This window comes from Narcine bancroftii, chromosome 2 (genome assembly GCF_036971445.1).
Source record: "Narcine bancroftii isolate sNarBan1 chromosome 2, sNarBan1.hap1, whole genome shotgun sequence".
Lineage (NCBI taxonomy): Eukaryota > Metazoa > Chordata > Chondrichthyes > Torpediniformes > Narcinidae > Narcine > Narcine bancroftii.
This window is the reverse complement of record NC_091470.1, coordinates 22,121,977-22,129,952: the sequence shown is the minus strand read 5'-3', so window position 1 is coordinate 22,129,952 and position 7,976 is coordinate 22,121,977. Positions and strand designations below refer to the sequence as shown.

The 7,976-nt window shown below is 45.9% G+C and overlaps 1 long non-coding RNA gene across 2 annotated transcripts; it reads left to right on the top strand.

Moving 5' to 3' along the window:
* Positions 1 to 259: 259 nt before the first annotated feature.
* Positions 260 to 7,762, top strand: LOC138752262 (uncharacterized). 2 transcript variants are annotated; one of them, XR_011350458.1, is made up of 4 exons: positions 260 to 1,134; positions 2,423 to 2,472; positions 6,480 to 6,558; positions 7,183 to 7,762. It is a non-coding gene; the product is annotated as an uncharacterized lncRNA (long non-coding RNA). The 2 variants fall into 2 exon arrangements; XR_011350459.1 differs by lacking the exon at positions 260 to 1,134 and adding an exon at positions 1,460 to 1,678.
* Positions 7,763 to 7,976: the final 214 nt, after the last annotated feature.

The window sequence follows — 7,976 nt, the reverse complement described above, 5'->3', positions numbered from 1 at the left end:
CTGTAGATGTTCTCGATGGTGGGGAAGGTTTTGCCTGTGATGTCCTGGGCAGTGCTGACTACCTTTTGTGGGGGTAAAAGCACAGGAGTATTGGTGGCCCATACCAGACCGTGATGCAGCCGGTCAGCACACACAGGTTCAGTTACAGAGCAGTTTGATCAATCATAGCATCTTGGTGCTCAGATCTAATCTTATTCACAATTTTATGTTCCTTCCTTATGCAGATCTATTGCTTGCCTATCTCCAATAGAGCTGGAAGAAGCAGTTTGTCAAGAAACCGCATCAATGCTTCTACTTTCTAAGAAGACCAAGGCAGTTCGGCATGTGTCATCGTGTTTCCCACTCCACCCCCCACCCCCAACTCGGCCACCACCCCCCCACCGCCCCCCCGTCCACCCCCCATCCATCAGTAGCCTCTGTAGATGCACCATTGAATACCCACAGGCTGGATGCATCATGGGTACAGGAGCTGCTCTGCCGAAGATCAGAGGAACCAACAGAAGGTGGTGATTGCAGCTTAGAGCATAAAGTGAACTTCCCTCCCCTCTGTGGACTCCATCTACATCTCCCGCTACTGAGGAAAAGTGGTCAACACACTGAAGGACCCATCACACCCCGGACACACTCTCTTCCCGTTGGGAAAAAGGCGTAAGAGTGTGAAAACCTGAACCAACAAGCTTAAAGGCAGTTTCTTCCCCACAGCCATCAGGCTCCTGAATGAACCCCATAACAGTGTCAGCAACCTCCTTTGAAGAAGACCGCAGAGCCCACCTCACTGACAAAAGACAAAGGAGGAAAAACCCAACACCCAACCCCAACCCACCAATTTTCCCTTGCAACCGCTGCAACCGTGTCTGCCTGTCCCGCATCGGACTTGTCAGCCACAAACGAGCCTGCAGCTGACGTGGACATTTACCCCCTTCGTCCGCGAAGCCAAGCCAAAGAAGAATTGATTTTTCTATACATTGTAATCCTATACTCTGTAAATTGTGCTTTTTACACACCTGTATGAACATCAGCGATAACCTGTTGGACTGCTCACAGAACAACCCTCTTGCTATAGGAGATATTTGGTGAAAAGAAACTTCAACTTCAAAGCAGCCTCGGTCATTTTCTTCAGTCTCTCGTTGCCATGTCTGTATTGCTTTCCATTCTCTTTTTATTCAGATGTGTTTTGTGTGTGTAGGTGGGTGTGTGCGCGAGGGTGTGTGTGGTTTAAAATCAGCTGTGTCTGTGTGTGTGTGTGGGGGTGTGCATACGTGCGCATATGTGCGTGTCTGTGATTGTGTGCACGCGTGTATGCTTGTGTGTGTGTGTGTGTGTGTGTGTGTGTGTGTGGGTGTGCATGTGTGTGTGTGTGTGTGTGCATACAGTGCTTTAAGATCAGTTGTAACTAAAGCAAAAAATTAACAGCCCCCTCTGGTCATCATGTAAAGCTTTAAATAGTGCTCAGTGTCAGCCCACTCATGGAGAACATGTCAGTAGCCCTGAGGCATCGAAAGATTCATTGACTGATAAGGGCCATTGCAATGTGATGGAATGGAATAACCTCCCTCACAGATCCCAAGGACATTCTAGCAGTAAGCAAAAGCCTCGAACAGCAGCGCTTAACAGTGGACATACTCACATCTCTCCGATGTGGTTGCAAACTCCCTGGCAGAAAATCTCTTACTGAAAGGTAAGTAAGTGGAACCAGGTTAAAAATAAACAACTCTTTGGGCTGCTACAAGTAACACAGGAGGTCATAGGGCACACCCTATTTCTGAGGGCTCTCTGCCAGAGTCACCCTCCCCTGCCTGCATCTCCCCCTCTCTCTGCACCCTTGTGGATAATTCTCAGCCCCGGATGTCCAATTCCATCAAGAATTCCAAAGTGGAATCCCCTTTAAATTCTTTTACATTTAAAAAAAATTTAGACATACAGCACAGTAACAGGCCATTGCAGCCCTCAAGTCCGTGCTGTCCTATTTACACCCCGTTAACCTATAACCCCCTGTACGTTTCCTCACATTTCAAGCAGCGTCTCCCTGGTTCTGTAGATCAGCCATTCTCAACCTTTTTATTCGGCTCTGGTCCCCCCTTTGGACTCTGCTCAGAGTTTTTGGTCTCCCTTCCCAGTGAAGCAGAAAAGTTTCGTTGGTTTCTTCCGTATTTCTCTCCTCCCCTTGATACACCCTTGGACCCTCCCACACCCCCCCCCCCCCCATGAAGGATTTCAGTCCATGGCCCTCTCTTAAATGTGCCGTGGCCCCCATGGGGGCTGAAAGGCCCTCATGCTGTAGATTGTTGGTTGTGCAAATTATTTATAAATAAACTTCTTATCACTTTTGCTGTGAAATATCAGTTATTTTTAGCAATTAATGCAGATATTTCTGGCAAGGAGAAATGACTCAAACCTCCTTTATCTCACTTGATATTTTTAGTGCAGCAGGACCAGTCTGGCTTTTAATGGAGAAGCAGCCTATTGTGGCAGGTGAGTTATGTTCTTGGTATGAAGTATAGGCGAGGTGGGATCCTGTCCTTTCCACTGCTGGCACCTGCTGGGATTGTATGTTCCCATTAAGTGACAGTCTCATTAAGATAAAGTTGTTCTTGTTAAATAATACTGCTGAGAGCAGCATGCAGCGAATCTCGCTGTGAAAGTCAATATAGCATTGCTGAGATTAGGCTTTGATAAGCGTAGTTTGAGAAAACTAATTTCAAAGGGACATTTCGGGATGGAAGGAGCTCGAAGTTCATTAGCTAGGTTGGCTGCTAAAAGGTATTGAGGAACCAAACATCTTTTCAGCAAAAGTTTGTAGGAATCCAAACCCTGGGGCGGCACAGTTGGTGTAGGGGGGGAGGCACGGTTGGTGTGGGGGGGGCGGCACAGTTGGTGTAGGGGGGGCGGCACGGTTAGTGTAGGGGGGGAGGCATGAGCCTGTGGGTGAAAAACAGAGACCATTCATTCAAAAAAAATGAATAGTTTACAAATATTTACAAGTTAAGTCTGTCAGGGGGTCTGGTAATTCTGGTCGAGCGCCACAGTACTGGAGGACTTTGGGCTTCCTGAACACCCTGGACCCCCTGTGGTACAGGGTCAGTGGGTCTCGAGGGTTCCGTCTCAGGTTGTGGGGTGGATCAGTCCACTTCCCGAGCAGTGTTGTATGGGACCCTGAATGGGATACCTGGTAGTTCCTGGCTCGCTTGAGGCATCGGATCCTCAGTTCCGGCTGGTGCCAGGTCTCTGATTGAAAGGGTGTCCTCTCTGCTGTCAAGGTATACCATGTAAGCATATGTTGGATTGGCATGTTGCAGATGCACCCTCTCTATTAGGGAGTCTGTCTTGTTCATCCTCGCGTGCTTTCTCAGCAGGACTGGCCCCGGTGCCATCAACCAAGCCGGGAGAGTAGTCCCAGACGTGGATTTCCTCTGGAACGCAAACCTAAGCTTGTGAGGAGTTGCGTTAGTTGTCATGCAGAGGAGCAACTTTACGAAGTGGAGTGCCATGGGTAGGATTTCTTGTCAGCGTGAGTCTGGGTCTTAGGACCAGAGAGCCAATTTGATGGCCTTCCATACAGTTACGTTCTCTTTTTCAACTTGCCTACTCCCCCAGGGATTGTAGGTAGTCATCCTCCTTGGGGCAATGCCCCTTACGAGTAGCTACTGGCTTAACTCTTCGCTCATAAATGATGAGCCTCGTTCACTATGGATACAGCTGGGATACCTGAACAGGGTGAAAATAGAGTGCAAGGCCATGATGGCCATAATGGTGGTCATGTCTGGGCAGGGGATGGCAAACGGAAAATGTGAATAGGTGATGTCGACCTTGAGGTGTGGCAAAATGGCCACCGTGATGTCCCACAATGCTATACTTACGGTAGCGGGCCATGAGGTGCAGCAAGATGCTGGTGGCGAGCAGCATGGAGAGGCTGAGGCCTGCACTTCGGGACTTGGACACAGGTCGAGCAATGATTCAGATGTTGCACACATGGTCACCCTCTTTGGGTTCCCTTTAGCCCAGCAGACCGTCATCAAGTGCCCATGCTTACCACATCCTGAGTGTACGGAGTCCTTCATGGGGCATTGGGCGTGGGGGTGCTGTGTCTGTCCACAGAAGTAGCGTACCTGACTGCGCGTGGCTGCAGCAGTCAGCGCTGGGGCTGCGGGGGTCACCGGCGCCCCAGTGACCTGGTCCTCTGAAAGGTACCGCTTTCCTCCCGTGAGGTCATCAGCTCCCAGGACGCTTGCCAAGTCTTTCTTTCCCAACTCTAGCAGTCACTGCTTCACCTACCTCGACCTCACTCCTCCTCTCTCAACCGGGACGTGGCCGAATCATAGTGGCATTTTCTGGTCATGGCCCACAGTCCAAGAATATAATTGTCCAGCGACTCACCTGGACGCTGGCGACCTTGAGAGAGCTGATGCCTCGCCGCCATGTCGTTCTGGGGCCTCATGTAATGGGCCTTCAAGCCTTCTATGGCCGACTCGTATATAGCACAATCTTTGATGACTGCGAACCCTTTAGGGCTGACTTGAGAGAGGAGTGCTGAACTCCAGAGGCTATCCGAGTTCAAGATGTCTTATGTGGCCGTCAGGTAGGACTGGACGCACTCCAGCCAGTAGGCGAGTTCCTCCGAGGGCAGGGAGTCAATCTGGAGCATGCCTGGCTTCAACAGGGCTTCCATCCCATTTCAAAGTTATTAAAATTGTAACGTGACTGATTGCACTCAGAGACAAGTGAGGAGTACAAATGTCCTTTTAATAGCTTACAACCAATGGCCGGTAGATACTATAGTCTTCAGGTGAATCTGAGGTAAGACGGGAAAACCAGGGTTTTTATTGGAGTAGGTGAGCGTGGAGCCAAGGGAGGACCCAGCCATCAGAACAGCACGCAGACAGTGAATTCCAGTTCACTGCACAGCTTAGAAAGTGTCCTGTTTCGGGATGAATCATAGCTTGGTATGGGAACTGTTCAACCCAAAACTGTAAGTAAATAGAGAGAGTTGTGAGCACAGATTGGGAGATCGATTTGTTGAGCAACTTTGCTTTGTCTGCTGCAACAGCAAGGGCCTCCCAGTGGCCTACCATGTCAGTTCCACACCCATTGCCACGCTGACATGTTTTGTCTGAGGCCTAATATACTGCCATGTTGAAGTCATTCACAAAATGGAGAAAGGATACCTTGTAACCTTGTATTTTGTCTCGACACTCTTCAACCAGACAGCATCAATATTCACCCCCAATTTCTGTTAACTCCCTCCCCCACTCTTTCTTTTTTCCTCATCCCTGTGTCCCCCTTCCTCTGGCTGCCCAGCCCCTTCCTTTCCTTCTCCTTTCCTTCCTCCCCCTCTGCCCCATCTCCTTCATTTCTCAGCTTCCTTGTCTTTTCCCCCTTCCACAAGTATCTTTTAGCCTGTGCTCCTCCCCTTCTACTTCACCCCTCCTCACCTCTTTACTCGGACATCTGCCTGATCAGTGGCACTCCTGAAGAAGGGCTCAGTCCCGAAAGCAGTCCCATGCTTTCCATGGATGCCGCGTGACCAGCTGAGTCTCTCCAGCACATTTGTGTACTGCATTGTTGAAAATATGAGCCTTTGGATTCCCACTTTCTTCCACGCTGTTGAACAGGCATCTCATGAATAAAATGATCCTCTCCTCACACTCTTCTAACTAAACTTTACTCTGTAACACTATAATTTGCACTCTTATTAATGTTTACACCACCAGTCGTACTTAAGTATGGGTTAACTTACCTGGATAGCATGTAAAACAAAGATTTTCACTGCATCTTGGAACAATATTCAAATCAAGAATGGCAGGTGGATGTTGTGATGTTTCTTCTGTTGTAATAAAGAAACTTGGGTTCTTTTGTATTAATTATATTTTATTAACAACCCATGACCTCATGGGACATCCATTTTACATCTAACCCAAGGTGGAACATTCCATCTCCGATGCCCTCTAGTGGTCAGGAGGATCACCAACTCCCAATCACCACAGATGCCAAATGTGAAAAGCATCTGATTTCCCCAGGTCTCTTGCTCATTGTAGCACCGGAAATCACGGGTTGAGAAAGAAATAAAATCAAAATGAAGCAGATTGGAATCTGAGTCTTCAGTTCTGGAGTTTTCAAGGACCAATAAGTTAAACAAAAAAGGATTTTGTTTATCATTCACATGATGTCTCTGCATCCAGTGTAAGACCAGATGTGTGAGTGTCATGTCTATGTGGTTGGGTCTATTTATGTGTGGATATGTGACTGTGTTTATGTTTTGGGCTAATAATATGATTTGGATTCCAGAAATAAGTGTGTTATAAATTTGTAATATCAAAAGAGGTTCCAGTAATTTTATAGCCCATGATAAGAAATCGTAATTCTTCTGAATGATTTATTTCTTCATGGCATGACAAAAGGAACATTTATCAAAGGTACATTAAAAGCTCAATGCAACCTAGGCCATGAAGAAAACCAACCTCTTCTCCATTGATTCTGTTTAGACCTCTCGCTGTCTCGGGTGAGCCATTCAACTATTGACCCACCATGGTTACACAGACTTCTCTCTTCCTTGACCAGAAGGTATGTATGCTTATATACTTATATCTATCTATCTATCTATCTATCTATCTATCTATCTATCTATCTATCTATCTATCTATCTATCATCTATCTACCTACCTATCCACATCATTCTTTCTATCTATCTATCTATCTATCTATCTATCTATCTATCTATCTATCTATCTATCTATCTATCTATCTATCTATCATCTATCTACCTACCTATCCACATCATTCTTTCTATCTATCTATCTATCTATCTATCTATCTATCTATCTATCTATCTATCTAACTATCTATCTATCTATCTATCTATCTATCCATTCACATATCTTCCTTTATTTCTATCTATCTATCTATCTATCATTATTTATTTCTTTATCTTCTATTATTATTATTTTTTTATTGCAGTACCTGCTGTATGAGTTAACCTGCCTGGATAACGTGTAAATCAAAGTTTTTCACTGTTTCCATGCATGTTAAAATTAAACAATTCATTTGTTCATTCATTCATTCAAGTATCCATGAAAATCTGACATTGGGAAGAATAATTTGAACACTTGTGTAGAGCGCATTACCTTGCTATGCTATAAATTGAAAGGCTATGCTGAGAAGCCTGTTTAATGCAACTATTATTAACAGAGATTACTGATGGCAATGAAGACCAATGTCATTTTGATGAAAATGGATTTGACATTTGAAGGAAAATAGCTGCCAATTGGAGACTTATTGATGCTTTCAAGTGGCCAGGAAACTACAAGGTCTGAAATTATAACTTTCAAGTCGGCTTCTTGGTGAAATATTAATGATTGTGAAGCAACCCCATTCCTGCTTCTGTTGGCTTGAGTGCTTGAAGGGGGAAATCAACTGACATGTCAAGCAAAGATGTTCCAAAACAATGTTTCATACAAACGTACTTTTTATTAGCACTCAAGTTACTTAATGAAATTAACTTCCAACCAGAGGATCACTGGGGTCTCCCTCCCCACCCCCCCCCCACCCACCTATTGATATGATCTACTGGGATGGCTGTCTGGGGTGGGGTCACAAAATCATTAAGGAACAGGACTGTGGTAAACCACTGTACGTTTATATTTATCTGTTGAGAACACCCATTGGCCGACTGTACCTCCCATATGCTCCAGAATAAAGGTGACTGTTCCACAGCCCCCTCCCCAAAGCAGAACAGTCGAGCAGCATGGACATGCCTTTGTTCTATAGCAAATAAAAGCAGTTTGCTCAACTGCAGTCTTTTGGAGTTATTGACGGGGCATCAATTTTATTTGCTACAGTTTTTTTTTAAATGGAGCAGATCCTGAAACCAGAGAAGCAGGAGATCGACCCTCAATCATCTGAGGCTTCGACCAACTTTGATCTCTGGCTACGCTGTTTCGAGACATTCCTGCAGACATCTTCAGCCTCTGTGTGGTCAGAGA